This window comes from Phasianus colchicus, chromosome 6 (genome assembly GCF_987193195.1).
Source record: "Phasianus colchicus chromosome 6, bPhaCol1.hap1.1, whole genome shotgun sequence".
Classification (NCBI taxonomy): domain Eukaryota; kingdom Metazoa; phylum Chordata; class Aves; order Galliformes; family Phasianidae; genus Phasianus; species Phasianus colchicus.
This window is the reverse complement of record NC_143441.1, coordinates 37,197,944-37,215,124: the sequence shown is the minus strand read 5'-3', so window position 1 is coordinate 37,215,124 and position 17,181 is coordinate 37,197,944.

The window sequence follows — 17,181 nt, the reverse complement described above, 5'->3', positions numbered from 1 at the left end:
TTTATCTCTGCTCTAAAGAGATAAGAAAGCTAGATGCCTTGCAGTAGTCATTACCCTCTACTATGGCAGATGAGGAATACAAACCAGCTGTGTGCTTACACAAGTAAGAAATACAAAATAGTTGGGTTTCACCTAACTAAAATCCCATTTTGGACCTGGTCAAAACTATCAAAAATTGATTCACCTGATCTGGTTGTCAACAATCTTAGCACAAGAAGACTTGCTCCCCAGACTCCATTGATTATACTGGCTAAATCTTCATTAACTATAACAGGAACCCCATGATCCAGTTTCAGATGTAGATGATAGGTGAAATTAATTGTATTCTATTTAACTGATGGAAACAAAGAGTTGTAGTTTGAGAACTGACAAAAAGATGATCAGCTGCATGCTACAGTCAAGAAAACCACAAGCTAGCCACCTCTCACCCCCTGAAAGCTGCCAGTCTTTGATGTTTTCTGACAATGTACAGAAGATGCAAGACTGTACAATGACATTGCCAAGCAATCTTTGAACTCAACAATTGAACACCAAATTATTGTTGAAATAAATTGTCGCTTCACAGCATCTGGAGGGGTGATAATTTAGCTTAATTTCAGGCAATGTATTTCCTGAGCACAATTCAAAGCATGTATGTTAATGTTAGGGCTGCTCAAGGAAGAATTTGATCTACTTCTGAGCACAACTTCCAGTGCTCACTCTGAAGAGTCAGATAGATTCTTCTGCTGTTTCTAATAAATACTATTCTTTCTGCAGACTGCTATCCAGCAACATCTTCCCATCAAAGCAAGACAACCTTCAGAGAAACTTGATGCCTCTGTTATCCATGACCTTAGTAAAACTTCTACACGCAGTAGAGAAACAGCACTGTGCATGTGTTGGTACCTGATCTCCTTCTATTGATAAATGCATATTGGGTGTCCACACTGACATTTCATCTGCTGATTATCATTCAGCTATCTTGACATTTGACTTGCAGTAGACTGAACTGGCCAGCCCTGCTCACTCTCTGAAAGCTCTCAGAGGGCACTGCTGGAGCATTTTTACATTAGTGTTGTGTTCCACCCTGGTTTTCTTCCCTTCCACTTAACCCCATGAAGCTTTACAAAAGCAAGCTGTCGATTCTGCACGTGGGATGGGGCAACCCTGTATTACGTATACAGAGTGGAGGATGAAAGTCTGGAAAGCAGCCCTGAGGAAAGAAATCTGGGGGTTCTGGTTGATGGCAAGGTGAATGTGAGTCAGCAGCGTGCCCTGGCAGCCAAAGTGCCCTGGGGTGCACCAGGCCCAGCACTGCCAGAAGGTGAGGGAGGGTTGTCTGCTCTGCTCTGTGTGGCCTCAGCTGCAGAACTGGGTGCAGTTTGAGCACCACATTTTAAGAAAGACATTAAAGAGTATTCAGAAGAGGACTATGAACATGGTTAAAGGTTGGAAGACAAGCTCCTCACAGGGAATGGAGGGCAGCGCCGAGCTCTGCTCTGTGTGACAGCGACAGGGCCCGAGGGAACGGCATGGAGCTGTGTCAGGGGAGGGCAGCTGGGGTCAGGGAATGGTTCTGCACCAGAGGGCGGTGGGCATGGAACGGGGTGCTGGAATTAAAGGAGCGTTTGGACAACGCTTTCAGAAACAGGGTTTGATTTTGGGTGGTCATGTGTGAAGCCAGGGGTCAGACTCAATGGTCCTTGTGGGCTCCTTCCAACTCAGGATGTTCTGATTCCCATTCTTATTAAAGCCAGTGGTCCTAACATGCACTAAGGTTTACAGCTCTCTTGAAGGTCCATCAGAGGAGGTTTTTTTAAAGAAACAGGGTACAAAACTGACCAGATTTGTAAGCATTCAATTCTGATTCCACACTTACCACTGGGTGACCATCCTTAAGAGCTCAAACACGCAGTCAGCACACAATTCCAACTTTTTAAAGGTAGCCATCAGTTATAAGAAGAGTGTACAGAAAGAACGGGGAAACAAAATGCTGAATTTAATCATTGCACTACGCAGCCAATTTTAAAAGCTTTGTTATTCTGAAAATAAATGAGAACTAAAGATTTTCATGGCAATTGTCATCCAACAGAATGTATTTATGCAGGGGCCTCGCTGTTAGGAAAACAAGATTCATAACAGACGGGGGAATGGTGTTGTTATCAAATTGCATTCGGACTGCATGCCAGCAGAAGTAATGCGCTGACATGAGCGATCACAAACTGAACCATACCCAGTTCATCCTGCGGCTCCTACAACAAATGCATCGCAAGGAATGAGAGTAATTTTTCAATGGCTACACACTAGATCAATACAAATTAGCAGAAAACTCTGTTTTCAAAGCTAAAGCATCACTTAATTTTCCCCTTCGAACACAATAAAGACCGTAAGAAATCCACACGGTGTGCTGACGCTCACTGCCTACTCCCCAGAACTTCTAAGAGCAAAGCAGCCCAGCCCAGCCCCGCGCCGGGCTCACCGCGGCACGGCACAGCCCGCCCCGTCCCGGCAGCGGGTACCGTGCCGCCATGTCAGGGCCCGCAGCGGGGCGGGGCAGCTCCCCCGGAGCGGCGTTACACAGCGGCCCCGGCCCCCTCCTGCCCCGCCCGCCGCTCCTGTGCCGAGGACCGGGGGTTACCCGCAGCGCCGCGTCCGGTCCCCGCCGAGGGAGCTGGGGTAGCACCACCTCCGGCAGCCCTGCCTCGGCTTCGCCCTCCTCCTCCTCCTCCTCGCTGCCCCGGCCCCGCCGCAGTGCCGCCTCAGGGTCAGCGGCGGATGAGCGGTTTGCCCCGATAATCCACCACAATGCCGGCAAAGCCGACGGCACTCGGCCCGCCCCGGGCGGGGAGCGGCCCGGCCCCCTCACGGAGGGGCTCCGCACCCGGGCGTGCCGCGGTGCATCGGGCCCGCTAGCAGCCAGGACCCCCGCCTGACCGCGTCCCGGTTGGGGCCACAGCCTCCAGGCTCTGAGCCGCTCGGCAGGCTGCGCCCGGCAGCCGTCAGCTCTGCAAATGGGTAGGGGCGAAGCGCTCGCTGTAGCGCTGGATCTGCTGACGGCCTCGCTATGCCGTAGGACCTAATGGGCTCAGGTAGTCCACTGAGAGTAACGGTGGTCAGTTGTGTGCGCTGAGCTAACCTTGTTAATTGCTACAGCGACGTGAGCACGTGATAGCAGTGCACCGGTAGAGGGGGAGAGTGACAAAGTTCTCAAAAGTTAGGAAGTGACCGATGTTTTATAGCTTTTTTGTGATCCATAAGCCAGTTTTTGACTGCTGTTGCTGTTTGCTTTGGAGGAATCCTGCCATGTCCACCAATGAAGACACCAAACTCAGAAGCTCAACAGCTTCTCCTTTCCCTTGTCAACAGCAGGGAAGGTGCAACTTCACAGGACGCTTGTGCTGTTACAGTTAGTTTCCCTCCTTCAATTTTTCTAATAACATTTGCACTGGTTGGTTGTTTTCAGACAGCTCTGACAGTGGGAACTTGATTCAGAGCTTTCAAGCTGCTCCATCTTTATAAGAGCAGAGACAATGTAGTCCCTGGTTGGCCTTGCCGTGTCAATGTATCAGTATTGGAAAAGGCTGCTAGTCTCACCCTAGGCATCAGAGAAATCACATCAACAAGGAGCCATATTCCCTACTTCGGGAAAGTAATCAATGGAAACACCTTTATTCTCAAACCCCAGAGCTAAACATCCAAAGCAAGATATCTGTAACAAGAGGCCTTAAAGCACTGCTTCTTTACTACTGTGTGTGAAAATTGCTATCATTTTTAGCGTGTGCTCAGTCTTATGCAGGCAGAAATTTATGAGGGAAAGTTTAAGGTGCAATTGCCAATTATTAATTGCTGACTGCTCAGTCTGCACAACCTTTCATCTTCACTCTGGCTGAGAGCGTATGAAAATAAAAAAAATAACTTCCTAGTTTTACAATGTCATTTTACTGATTGGGGTGGGAACGCTATCAGAATAGGGCCTTTATTGTGAAAGCATCCATTGGGAAAAGAGAGAGAAAAAAAAGGACAGTGCACATCCCTCCATGCATCAAGAGGTTAGGAGTTAGAAGATGCATGCTCAGATGCAGTTTTAGGAGCCAGAAAAATGAATAATGTCAGTGAACTGCCCATATGTCCTCTTTTACTTCAGGCAGTACTGGCTGAAAACAAAACCTGCCCATAGTGAACATTGCTGCTCAATATCCATATGCTGAGGTTACTGCCCCTCAGCTCCCTGGAAGCACTTCCTCTGTCAAAGGGGCCTCAAAGACAAAAAATCCACTCAGATTGAAGTGTCACACACAGTTGGTCTTCTGCATTAATTAATTGCTGAGAAACTTCCAAAAGTTATTTTGGAACTTTTTTATTTATCTGATTATCCTAAATGATACGTAAGTAATGACAGCCCATTCCTAGTTTAGACCAGCAAAAGTCACATCCAATCTCACGCCTATAAAGTTGGGCACTGTTCACACTAACAGAGAGTGTCAACCCTTAGTGACTGGCAATGTTCATGTAAAATAGACACTGCTTGTACTGGAAAACTTGGGCATGAAGTGATTAATGATGTTCAGTGTCACACAGCTTATCAACACTTATCCTTTCCCTTTACAAGTTTTCTTCACTCCTTCATGCTCTCCTCCTTTCTTCATCTCACTGTGCCTTGGCTTTTGCCTCTTTTTTATTTCTCCACAAAACTAGTGGCTTTGCTTTTCTCTAAGAAGCCTTCCAGATGAGAATTCAGAGTTCCCAAATAAATACAGGCTTGCATTTTGTGTTCTCCAAAATGACATTAAATAATTAAAGGCAAGTATTATGTATTGGCAATATCTAGTTGTGTATTAGAAGTTAGATTAAATGGGATCATCTTGAGCTGTACCTAGTGTGAGGTTAAGTTGTGCTTAATGCTATGAGAAAGCATCCATGATACACTGTCATTTTAGCAGACATTTTAGCAGATCACAGTCAGATTGGTTTCAGATTCTTTCCTTTCCTTGAAAACATAATTTTCAACTTCATTAGAATTATTTTGGGGGTAAGTTTGGAAACCGTTTTCAACATAATATGTGGGAAATACAGAAACAATACGAATAGCAATATGAAAGCATCAGGCATCTTCAACATTAGATCACACTATACAATTGCTTACAGAATACACCTTACTGTTTATAAAATAAAATAGACCAATAGCATGCATTAGTCAAGCTGGCCTTTTTTACTCTAGAACCAATAAATCAAAATTCTAGGCTCTTAGAAGCTTCTAATAACAACAACACAAAGATGTTCTTGTGACTAAGGCATCAAATTAGGAATATAATTAATTTAATAAAACATTTCCTGTATAATGAATGTTTTTACTGCTCGCAAGTAAAGTCAGGATGCTGGGTGCTAAGGATCCTTTACTAAAGAAGGTCCTCCTCCTGCCGGGCCCTGAATTCTGGGCAGAGCTCAGCCATAGATGGCTTGTGTGACCCAAAGCCATAGATGGCTTGTGGCTCTTTTGATCTATTTTCTTTTCTTTTTTTAAATATAATTGAGCCTCTCATATTGTCCCGAATATGGAGAGGTCTTTTGATGACTAATTATGTACACATGTAAATAACAAGTGACACACAGAATGATCAGTAGATACATAAATGATAACTTAATAAAATAGACAAGAACGTTCAGTTAGCGTAAGAGAGACTACCATTACAAGAATTAAAGAACTAACTTACCTCTCTGGGGAACTGCTTTTTGACCTCTCTGACTGCTTCACTGAGCACTGCCTGGAGTAAATATGAGGAACTCCTCCCCTTTTGGTGTTTATTACAGATAAACAATACTTCCTGTGACACCTGAGTAAATATCCTCTAGGAAAACCACCACGGAGTTTGTCTTATTATTCCTTTGATCATAAATAGCATCCACCGAAGTGAATTACCAAGCATGTCCAAAAGTTATTTATTGAATGCATAGATTTCTCAGCATCAGCCCTCAGCTTTGCCAGATATTTTCTTTAGTTGATCAAAAGAGCTCTGTAACCCATTTTGAAGGTCTTAGATGTGTGATCCTTGTAATCACATTTAAGGGTCTGGTTAGCTCAGGAGATTGTTAATAGGATACAAACCTTTCGCATCCAACCCAGATCAGTACAGATGAAAAGTTGTGACTATTTAACAGCTCTTCTCTGCTCTGTGCATTAACCTAGTTTCTAGTGGGAAAATGCCTGTAATGCTTTAATTTTACAGAATGTAGTTTTCAGGCTTCTTTAACAGAAGTGCAGAAGATGTAGCAAACAGGAAAATAATTTAAAAGCTCAGTTGTCGTTAATGAATCCAATTAAAACTGTAATCAAAAGAATTTTCGGAATTGCCATTCTAAAACTAACTCCACAATCTAAAGAAGCTCGTAAGCTCAGATAAGTGTTACAGTAATTAAAAGGCAGCCATTCCTGAGAAGTAGAAGTGATTTAGAAAAACTGATGGTTCCTCAGTAAAATTTCCCTGTATCAGGCTCTGGGTCATTAGAACCAGGAGCTGCACATTGAGCACGACTATTGCCTTTGAATGGGATAGCCTGATTCACATGTACCAATCCATATCTACCAGGGGGCAAAAAGTATACCAGCAAACATATGCGACGTATCTTGTTGAAATTTCACAGCACTTTCTACTGCGTAGGGTTTGAGATAGCAAACTTTTGCATCTTGCAGACACTGCTTTTAATCTAAGAGAGTCCTAAATCAGACCCAGTTTGAAGTCATGCCTCAAATTCAATTTCAAAAATGTTTTTTTTTTTTTCTTTTAAAATCAAGTCTCAAGGAAAGAAGTATTAGAAAATTTGAAATACAAAATCTGCCACAGTTGTTCTCAAATCACAGGAGAAAAAGTCAGAGGCCAAGCAATAACTGCAGAGATTTATGCTACAAAATGGCTTCTAATGTCAGTAGTTATGTACTGAGTACACTTATCCCTTCCTTAGAACTCACTGATCACTGAAATAACCTTAAAGGATTTTGATTACCAACAGTGTTGTGAACTAGTAGGAAAAAAGCAGGGCATGTAAGAGTTGCTGTTTTCTGGATATCTGCATGTAATGTGAAATGCTGATCTTGGAAAACAGTAAAAAGTCAGGGTTTGAGGTTATAATACTGCCACTTCCAAGTGTGCGAACAACAGATCCCTCAGAGTCATGAAGCTGGCTTGTAAATCGTAGGATTAAAATACTATATTAAGGAATAAGCACTAGTCATGTGGTACTGTTGGTCATGTGGGTCATGTTAATACAACAGTCCTCATGTTAACTGCTTAGAGATTTCAGGTTTGGTGCTCTGTACTTTTTTACAGAATATTTTTGAGCCAGTTGTACAGCAGGCCTCAGTGCTCAAACATCCACATCACATTGATTGTATCCTGGAGTGGCAGCACCTGTGTTATGCACAACCCAAGTACAAAAATGTATGATACATAAACTGCAAAAGGTTATCCTCTGTAGTGTCTGAAGGCTGAGGTAATAGGCAACCTGAGATTAAGAGAAATACCCACGAAACCAACATCAGCATTTACATTATTAAACATGAATGTACTTTGCCACATAAATAGGACTGTGAAATAAAGAAGTCAGGATATTGATAATTTGAGCAGTTAAATCAATATTTGTTCTATACATCTAGCTACTTTCTGTGCTGTTCTGGTACGTACTTAAAAGAGAGTTGAAAAGATTTTTAGCTAAAAAAAAAAAAAAATGCCAAGCAGAGTCTATTTGTAAGATTACTTATAGTTTTCTCCATGAAGTAAAATAAGACTTTTAAAACAGAAAAGTTCTTTCGAGTAGAGGCTCTTACTTAATATATGCTTGTACTGCATCTAACATTCAATCTGAGTTTTTTGCGTGTCATGTGGTCTTACTCAACTATCTTTATTAATGGAGTGAATAGATATATTTTCATAGTGGCTTATAAAAGAAGTCTCAATACTGAGCAAATGTGACTCCTCTTCTGACTCTTCAGGGATCATAGTGTGATAGAAGTGTCAGTCAAGAATGATAGGTTTTTTTTTACAGGTGTAAAAGACAGAAATTCAGTTTTGATCTGCAAGCAGAGGACATACATTTCTGTATAGGAAGTTGCACGTGGTATCCGCCTAAGCAGTAGGTCTCTAAATCACTTGCCCATTTGTCTTCTGACATGACTTTATTTCAGTCAGCATTTGCTAGTGACAGAAGATTCTGCACATTCAAAATTTCTCACAAGACCCATCACTATTCTTCAAAGTCAGATTTCAGGCACTGATAGAGATATCCTACAGAAGACCAACTTTTTTCAAGACTGAATTAGCACCAGTAGCTTTGCCAGGAGTCACAAGACACCAGCTCCTTAATCTGTGGCTTAACTGGATACTGAGGTTTCAATATAGAAAAATTAAGCTTCTGATCCTCATAATATGTAAAATGCCTTTAAAATGTAATTAGATGTTCAGGAATGAGATAGAAAAAATGATAGCATAAGAATTTCTGTGAGTTTTATTTTGCTATGCCTTCATTTTTAATACCATATTTTTTAAAGCCAGTACCATGATTTTAAAGGAATCTGACATGAGGCTCAAATGAGGATGGAAATTCTCAAATTGCATATAATGATGCTTCCAATGGATACACAGAATGTCTCAGGCATAGTTTGTTCTACACATATTTTTTCTATTTCACACAATTTCAGACACACCAGGAACTTGCTGTCAGTCTAGGTCTTCCTCCCTGTGGTGCTGAAGGTAGCAAGCACACTGCTAGACTTCATACGTCACAAATCCACACTGCATTAGTCTCAAACATTTGCAAAGCAACAGAGAAATGAATAAACCTTTGAAAATTCTCTTTCTTTTTTCTTTCTTTTTTTTTTTTTTTTTTCAGGTACAATGCAAGAGAGTCATGCTCGCATCACACCAGTCCCTAATGAAGAATGCTTGCATAATCTGAGAATAACCTGAAAGTTAATTTAAAAATTTTTCTACACTGTTCTGGTGATACTTAGGAATTCCTCAGCTTTTTAATCCAAAGGCACACTACAGATGATGCATATAAACAGTTTTCTATTTGTGAGTCTGTCATTAATCTCTGAGGATGTTCCAAAGATAGCCCTCAGAGGATTTGGATTTGTCTTCTTTTTCTTTTTAATCCTGTTAGGGAGTGTAGCAAACAGTGACACAAACATAATTACATTTTGAAGGGTGCCCATGCCTAGCTATGCGAAGAGAACACAAACATTCTCAGTTCCTGTTTACCGCTCTGTAATTTGCTCTCTTCTGACTTCTTCTATTTTCTGGATGCTTGTAAACACATTTAAAAAAAAAATTACTTATTTTGGAAAAAATGCAGATACAGGGGAATAAAAGAAACAATGGGAAGCTGTGTGCCATCTTGATTCCTGGCCTTTTATTTTTTTAAACCACACTTGTGTCATGGTACCCTACCAGCTAACCATATGCAACTGTATTTCCAACACTACTACTCCCTGAAGACTTTGTGATCTCAGCTGGTAGCAGGAACTGGGGGTGATTCTTCTCTGTTTCTGGAGCATGCTTCCAGCATTTATGCAGTTACAGTTTCCCTTGAGCCAAATTTTCATAAGGACACATTCCAAGACACCAGCACTCTGAAATAAAAGCACTGATTTTTAAACACTCATGATAGTTCATGCACTGAAATGGAGTAATGAAAGGCACTTGTAACTTTGCGATCTCAGAATACATTCAAATCAAGGCAAAGAATTGAAGGGCTTTTAAAAGTATCAATAATTGCTTCTGAAAGTATTAATTGTGTATTGATTATGGGAGCTGGTTTACTAAATGGTCCCATCCATGACCATCTCTCTTCATTATTTATAACTCTTTCAATTTCTCCCATTAGATGCAAATGTTATCAAAAAATATTTCTTCTCCCAAAGTATTGTTGGAAAACAAATTATTTAGAGCCAAGACTGATACAGACTTATTTTAGAAACTTAGAATTTTCATTTCACGTTAGGTTTTGAAGCCTGTAAGTAGGCAGTTTCTAATCTGTCCAACAGTGACAGACTGATTTTATAGTATCCTATGGCTAATATGAACTACCTAGATTGACTGGCTTTGGTATTACATATAAGCTTCTGCATTTAGAAGGGTTCCACATTTAAGAAGATGCCTGAAAATGTATTTTGTAAGAAATATTCATAAGATAAACTTATTAACATCCCATTTCCTTCCAACTCGGAGTTACAGTTCTCAAATGCATCTTACCGCTGCTATGTTTTTGGTTGGCATTGTAAGAAGCTAGAATGAACTTCACAGAAAAAAAATCTGTATTTATGTGAATTCTACATCAGGTACTACTTCTTCTGTTGCTTGTATAAACTTATGCCTCAGATGATACGGTTATGTGGTTTGATATGCTCTGTAAGTCACAACAACAGGAAATGTAATTGTTTCCTCATCTGAGGAAACAAAATTGTTGAATAAGCTCTGAAAGTTTAAAGAAACAAAACTAAATCAGAAAGCCAGCAATCAAAAGGTAGCAGTCAAAGAAAGATTATTTCCTCCATTACATTATCTAGCCAGCAAAGGAGACTATGCTCTGTGAGTTTGTTAAATAATATACCTTTGCAAAGGTGAGGTAAACTTATCTGGCTGTTCTTTAAAACATTTAAGTTGCAATTAGTATAATGGTCCAACAGTCACTGTGTCTAGCTGCTGTTCAGTGCCAGAATGAGATCTTTAGTTTGCCTTTTAATTATTATTATTTTTTTATTAAGGATTGCTAGACAGTAACTGCAGACGAGCCATAATGGATATAAATGTGCCTAAACATGGAATTTTCCAGTCCTGGAGTTGAGAACGGTCTTTATGATGGTGGCTAAGTTACAGGTTCACTGGAACAAACTTTGCTGCTCAAACTCTGAAGCTTTTGCAGCTGTTAATATTAATCTGTTGCTGTGGAATGGATCATGCAATGTGACATTTAATTTCAATCCACTTTAAATTATGAGCATCATGTAGGTGACAGGTTTGCACTTACAGATCCCTGACTAACTGGACTTTGTATTAGTTTATCAAACCAGACCACAGTGCTCCAGTGATGATAAAAATGGACAAAGAAGTGCATTGCTGACAGTGTAGGTAAGGCTTTCCACTCACTGCTGCAAAACCGGGCACTGAAAAGATCTTTTCCCAAGGTATGACCTGACCTCGCTCTCTGGCAGCCTTAAGCAGCTGATGGCTGTTCTTGACTTAGCAACCATAAAAATGTTCCCTTCCTGTAAGCTGTATGTGCTGTATTTATTTACAATAACTATTTCCACCTCTCTCACCTATCCTCACACAATGCTGAATCCACACACATGCTATGTGAAAAGACCAGATGAACTCATTTCAGATGTTGATCCACCCCTAAATTAAAAATTAGGATAAGGTATTTTATATTGTGTCAAATTACCTCACTTCTGCCTATTACAGTGCTTTCTTAGCTGGAGGTTAGGTGCTGGATGTAGCCCAGAGGTTCAGTTAATAGGTTGGGAAATCCCATGTTCACACTGCAGCTACTTGCCGTCAGGATCAAGGTCCTTCCCTATGCTGTTCTTGCTCACCATGTCCACCACTGGAGAAAAACCCCATCACAACCTAAGAATGTCTACTGTTCCCTTTTTGCTAAAGCACACAAGTTAATAATTGTTTTCACATACAATTGAGGCAACAATACCATTTTTGATTGCTTTGGTAAGCCATGTAGAGTCAGGGCTCCTACTATATTGCGCACTGCCATCCTCAGTTGCCTTCCTTGTACAGAAAGAGCTGTTTTCCCCAGAGATGGCTTTGTGTCCTCAGGTTCTAGCTTTGATTATGGCAACTGCCTTACTTAGCAGACACAACGGGGCACAGAAAGAAAGAGAAATAGAGCAGCAGGGGAGGCTGGCACTCTCCACCAACACACATCAAAGAGCACGGCCACCCACGTCCTCCCCTGCTTACAACTGACAATTGAACTCGGATTTATACCTGCAGCTCTGCTGGAATCAAAAGAAAAGATCTGTGTGTAGCAAGCAGAAAATTGCCTACAAAATTTCTGTAAATACATACAAAATAATTTTCAAAGAAGAACTGCATCTTTGGACAGATTCAAAATCTTTTTTTCCTGTACATTGTCATGCAGTGCAAACCTGACTGCTCTGTTTGTAAGTGTTCAAAGTACAGCAAGCCAGATTTTCTGTTACGAGTGCCTGTCTGACTTGAGAAGGAACTCCAAAATGCATTATGTGAATGCTACCTAATCTGGTTTAGTCTTCAGAACACTACTGCTAGCAAGGAGCAAACGGGTAGTTACTATCATTTGGATGAGAAAGCCCAATATGGTACTTTTTTCTTGTTGAGGTGCTGATGACCAGATGCAACCATTAGGATTTACATTCCTAATCCAGATCTCACTGAGAGTAAGTGTTGGTTTGGACAGCTGAGAAGTGGGCTAGTGACTGACCCTTGAGCGAAAATATGCTAATAATAACACAATCCAATTCAGTTATGTCATGTACTGCCTGTTTCGGTATGAGATGGCAATAAGGAACAATACTTAACATTTTCTGGCACATTTTATTTGTATTTCTGAACATGCCACTGTACACACACAGCATCAAGCCATTGTCAGGCATGCACTAGGCAGTAGAGATCTCCATGCTCACACACAGCAAGCAAGTTTTTGCTTTTGAAATCTGAGAGAGAAGACCCTTTGCACAGAAAGCAATAGGGCACCTCCTCTGCCTGTCTCAGTAGGAGCAAAGTGCAGGGTATGATGTGTTTTGCACCTGTTATGCAACCGAGAACAATTTGCCAATTAATTCAGGTAGTGTTAGAGAGGAGATAACGTCTTGGATTTCCTGCTCTTAATTTATTGAACAGCTAGGCCCATGGGACTGTAAAAGGTATTCCATCAGCATGGAGGAGGCCTGTAGATTCTGATGTGAAAAAGAATCCCATCTTTCAGAATGGCGCTTTATCATTACTGGCCTTGCACACTGAGCATCTTTGATGGACAATTCAAGTAAGAGTTCTACCTTACCATTACACTATACTCCCTCAGCAGCATGATGAAAAATAACAAAGTACATGGGATATTTGCTCATTTCTTTACAGTGGCCATGAGAAAATGAGGGTAGGACATAACCTTTTCATCACTTTCTAACTGACATTGATGAAGTTTGTCACATAGTTGGCAGCTGATTTTCGCTTCTGAACCATATCTTACATGGACCTATTTTCTAGGACCTATGTAAAAACCTGAAGTGACTTAGGCCCTACACCACTATTGAAGGAATATGAGCATAGAGAATGCCTCTAACTCAGCCAATTCACTTAAGCAGCTTAGGAAATAACTGAGAAAAGAATTAACTCATTAGAGACTGAACTCAGTCTTTTTCTCTCTGCAGCTCTGTTTCAAATTGGAAGAACAGGTGATAGAATAGAAAGTCTTCTGGCTTAACAGCAAATTGCCAGAATCTTCTCACTTTCAAACTAATAAATAAATCAAATGTTTCAAATGTTCCTTATTCATGAAGATGGCAGTACCATCTTACCATACTTACTCTCATGCCAGGTGCAGTTTAACTAAGACAAACGGTTTTCTATTATTTCACTTAGATGCAGAGGGCTTTATTCACTGAGATACTGGCTGCTAGTGTTGAGACAACACTCTTCAAGGAACTTTTAACTGGTTCTAGTTTATGCCGTATTGACAGAGCGTGTCAATAGAAGGCCTGTATTTAAGCTCAGGTGATTATTCTGATCTGAAACCTCCCTGTGCAGATAAGATGGGCTTGTCAGGGAAGAGTTAGGGTGAGTTAGAGCAATAAAACAGTAGCCTAGTTACATGACATAAATGGCAGAAATCTTTCTCTAGTTATATAAAGTGATAACAGAAAAAAAATTACTTACCATTTCCTCTATATTTACTTTTTAACATTCTCCATATTTGATATCTTTCCCTGCTTTTTTTTTTTTTTATCCTAGCTTTAAAATCAATAGAACTAGGACAAAAATGTGAAAGTCAAAATTTAAGGCCATTATTTTAGACCAAACTCCTCAATGCCAAGATCTCCTTACTCTCAGTTCTTCAAAGAGTAACCTGCAAGCAGTCCAACACAACAAAGAGTGAATAACACCATTTTTATTCCTTTCACACAGGTCTGTAGACAGCATACAGCTGCCTCCTGAGCTGAATTAGGTCTGCATTGTTAATGAATGACCTGGATCATAATCATCAGGAGATTTTTGCAACTAGCTCCTATTAATGCTAATGAGAATCTGACAAGTTAATCTCTCATGTATAGATGAGAGAGAATAAATCCATTCAGATGCAGAACAAAAATACTGTCAATGTTTGAGGCATTACAGAAACCCAGACAATGTAGCTACAACAACAGCAGCCAGGAGAATAATACCTTTGGCTTGCTAGTACCATGCAGTCTGAAATCAGTTCAGGTATAATGCAGCATCCCCTCACTCTTCCGCCTCTGTTGGGATTTTTATTTGTTGCATCATATTGGTAAATTGCAACAGCATTATTCCAGTTTCTAGGAAAACCTGGGAATGACTGACAAATATTCAGCTTGAAGTCCACATTGTAAGTGAAGAACTGAAAAGAAGTCAGTATAAAACCAAACAAATAAAAAAAGAAAAAGCATTGATTGCATCTGCTTTGGTAAAGGAAACAAATTTTATGTTGTCATAAACACATGCAAGCTTATTTGTGGTACACAAGCTACTCTTCAGCTATTCTCTCTTTTAAAAGTGTGATTTCATAGATTCCTCCTCTTATTGTCCTGTTTTTCCATTTGCATAAGTATTAGAAAATCAGAGTCTGATAAGAATGTGTCTGATGCAGGACATGAGCCAACACAAACCTCTCAGAGGTGTGGTACAGAGATGCTGGTGGTTACTGGATGACCACATTCCTCTAGATACACCTTACCCCATGAAGGGAGCAGGTGTCCTGCCAGCAGTGTCCCTGGCAAAATCCTGCTGGTCACCCAGGGAACAGAGAATCATAGAATCACCAGGGTTGGAAAAGACCTCCAAGTAGAAGAGGCACCCAGAGTGACCAGACTGACTGAGGGTACTGCAAGGACCAGCTGCTCCTCTGGTTTCACCCTAGCAGTGCATGGAAGCATTTGCAGGACACTCCAGAAGCAGCGCTATGGACTAGGTGGCATGGAGTTCTTTGGGAATGCCCTTGAAAGGCCCCGTCTGTGTGTCTGTTAGAACAGCTTGCCTAAAGCTGTAGGTAGCCTCACAGCGAACAGTCAGCCTTGCCTGATTGACTACCAGCAGAACTTCTCAGAAACAGTTAACCAGCTCAGCTAATTTTGCTGTGTGCATCTGGACGCCAAAAATAGAACAGACGCATTAGCATTTGTTAAATATATAAATACCAGCTTTCTGCTTTAGCTTAATACAAAGCCAATCTAAAAGACACCACAAAAGACTAGAAAAAAGCCTGCTTCTAAGTACTGAAATAAAAGTCAGATATCAGTGAGTGCCTTGCTGGTCTGTTTTGATGCTGGTGTGGTGTTGAGTCACGAAGTGTGTCTGAAGAGTTCTTCCCTAGTGCCTGAACTGAGAATGATGCCAAGTGGAGATAAGCTCAAAATGGCTCCTGAATGTTCAGGGACCTTCCTCATGGAACCTGTAGGATCTTTCAAACAGCTGAAGATCTTTCAAAATGCTGAGAAACCCATGAAGTGAAATCAAGTTGTTCTTGGGGAAACAAAAGCAGAGACAGCACAGAAGTAGAAGTTAACAACTTGAAGAAGCTCTCCAGAATAAAATAGACATCATCCATTTCCTATCACTTTACGGCTGTATTTTTTTTTCTGATTGAAAATTTTAACATTGACCTCTTATTTGTCCCTCCTCAGGGAACCAGAAGCACTTGTAAACACTTTTCAAAACATAATTTCAAAATGACAATTTATCTGCCAGTTTACCTACATCCAATTCATTCGCTGTAGTTTTGAAATCTGTAAAATATGTTTTTCTTCTGATTCATACTAACCTTTTTGTTTGAGTTTGTCATCTGGCCAGCAGTTCAGTAATTCCAGCAGTATCCATCATGCAGTTTTTTCTGCTCAACCTTTCCTTCTGGCAAGGTAAAATCTCAAGGCTGTGGGAGTTTTGTGTCTTACCATAATTCTGTTGCTCTCCCATTGTAGACCCAAGAGCAGGGCAATTTCTGGGACTAAATTCACTGATCACTTTACTGGTTTGAAAGATCTAAAATGGCACCCCTAGCACTCTGGCTATATAAAGCTACCCAGAAACTGCCTCCTGTCTGGCTGGAGCTGATCTGATGCCCACAGACATTTTTTCAGCTATAAAAAACGACTCCTTACACACATGGATTCAATACCACATCTGCAGTTTAGCTACATAAGTTTGCTTTACTAGTTCTCCCTTATAAAGTTCATTTAATATGTACAGAAAATACAGGCATTTGCAGCTAGCTAGAGGCTAGGTACTTCACCTGTCACTCAGGCATGAACTTCAGCATTTTATTTTCTTGTTCTTTAATCTATGCCCCGTAGAAAGTCAAGACTTTAAGCACAATTTAAATAAGAAACTTCACTTTCTCACTTCAGCCTCAGAGCAGCTCTCTGTGGAGATGAACTGCTAAGATCTTTTCTTCTAACTGCAGAAATGGGAAGAGGACTTTGTAATCTCAGATAGATCGACTCTGATATGTTAGCCTTGGGCCTAAACTTACATGTGAGACCAACCTCTCCATTCATCCTGCTGCACTCTGTCTTGAGTATAAAGTAAGCCCAATAAGCTGAGAAGCAGCAAAGCATGGGAGGCACCATGGTGACAGCCATCTACAACAAGGTCCTGTGGAAAGCTCTAGTTAACTCTAAAAGGAAGTAGGAACTTAGCCATTTAAGACAAAAACAAAATTAATGGAAATGATGAAATTCCAGGTGAGAAATATCATGTCTGGGAGACCCAAGGCAGTGCAGCATTGCAAGCCAGCCCAGAGCCTACATCTAAGAACACTCATGGTGTGTGTGTGACCTGTAGGAGATGTAGCTGCTGGAGATGAAGATGTCCATGAATCAAATCTAGAGTAAATACAGAAGGCAACATGTATAAGAATCACCCAAACATACCTACATTTTGGTATGAATTACCAGGGGTTGCCCTCAGTGCAGATCAATTAATC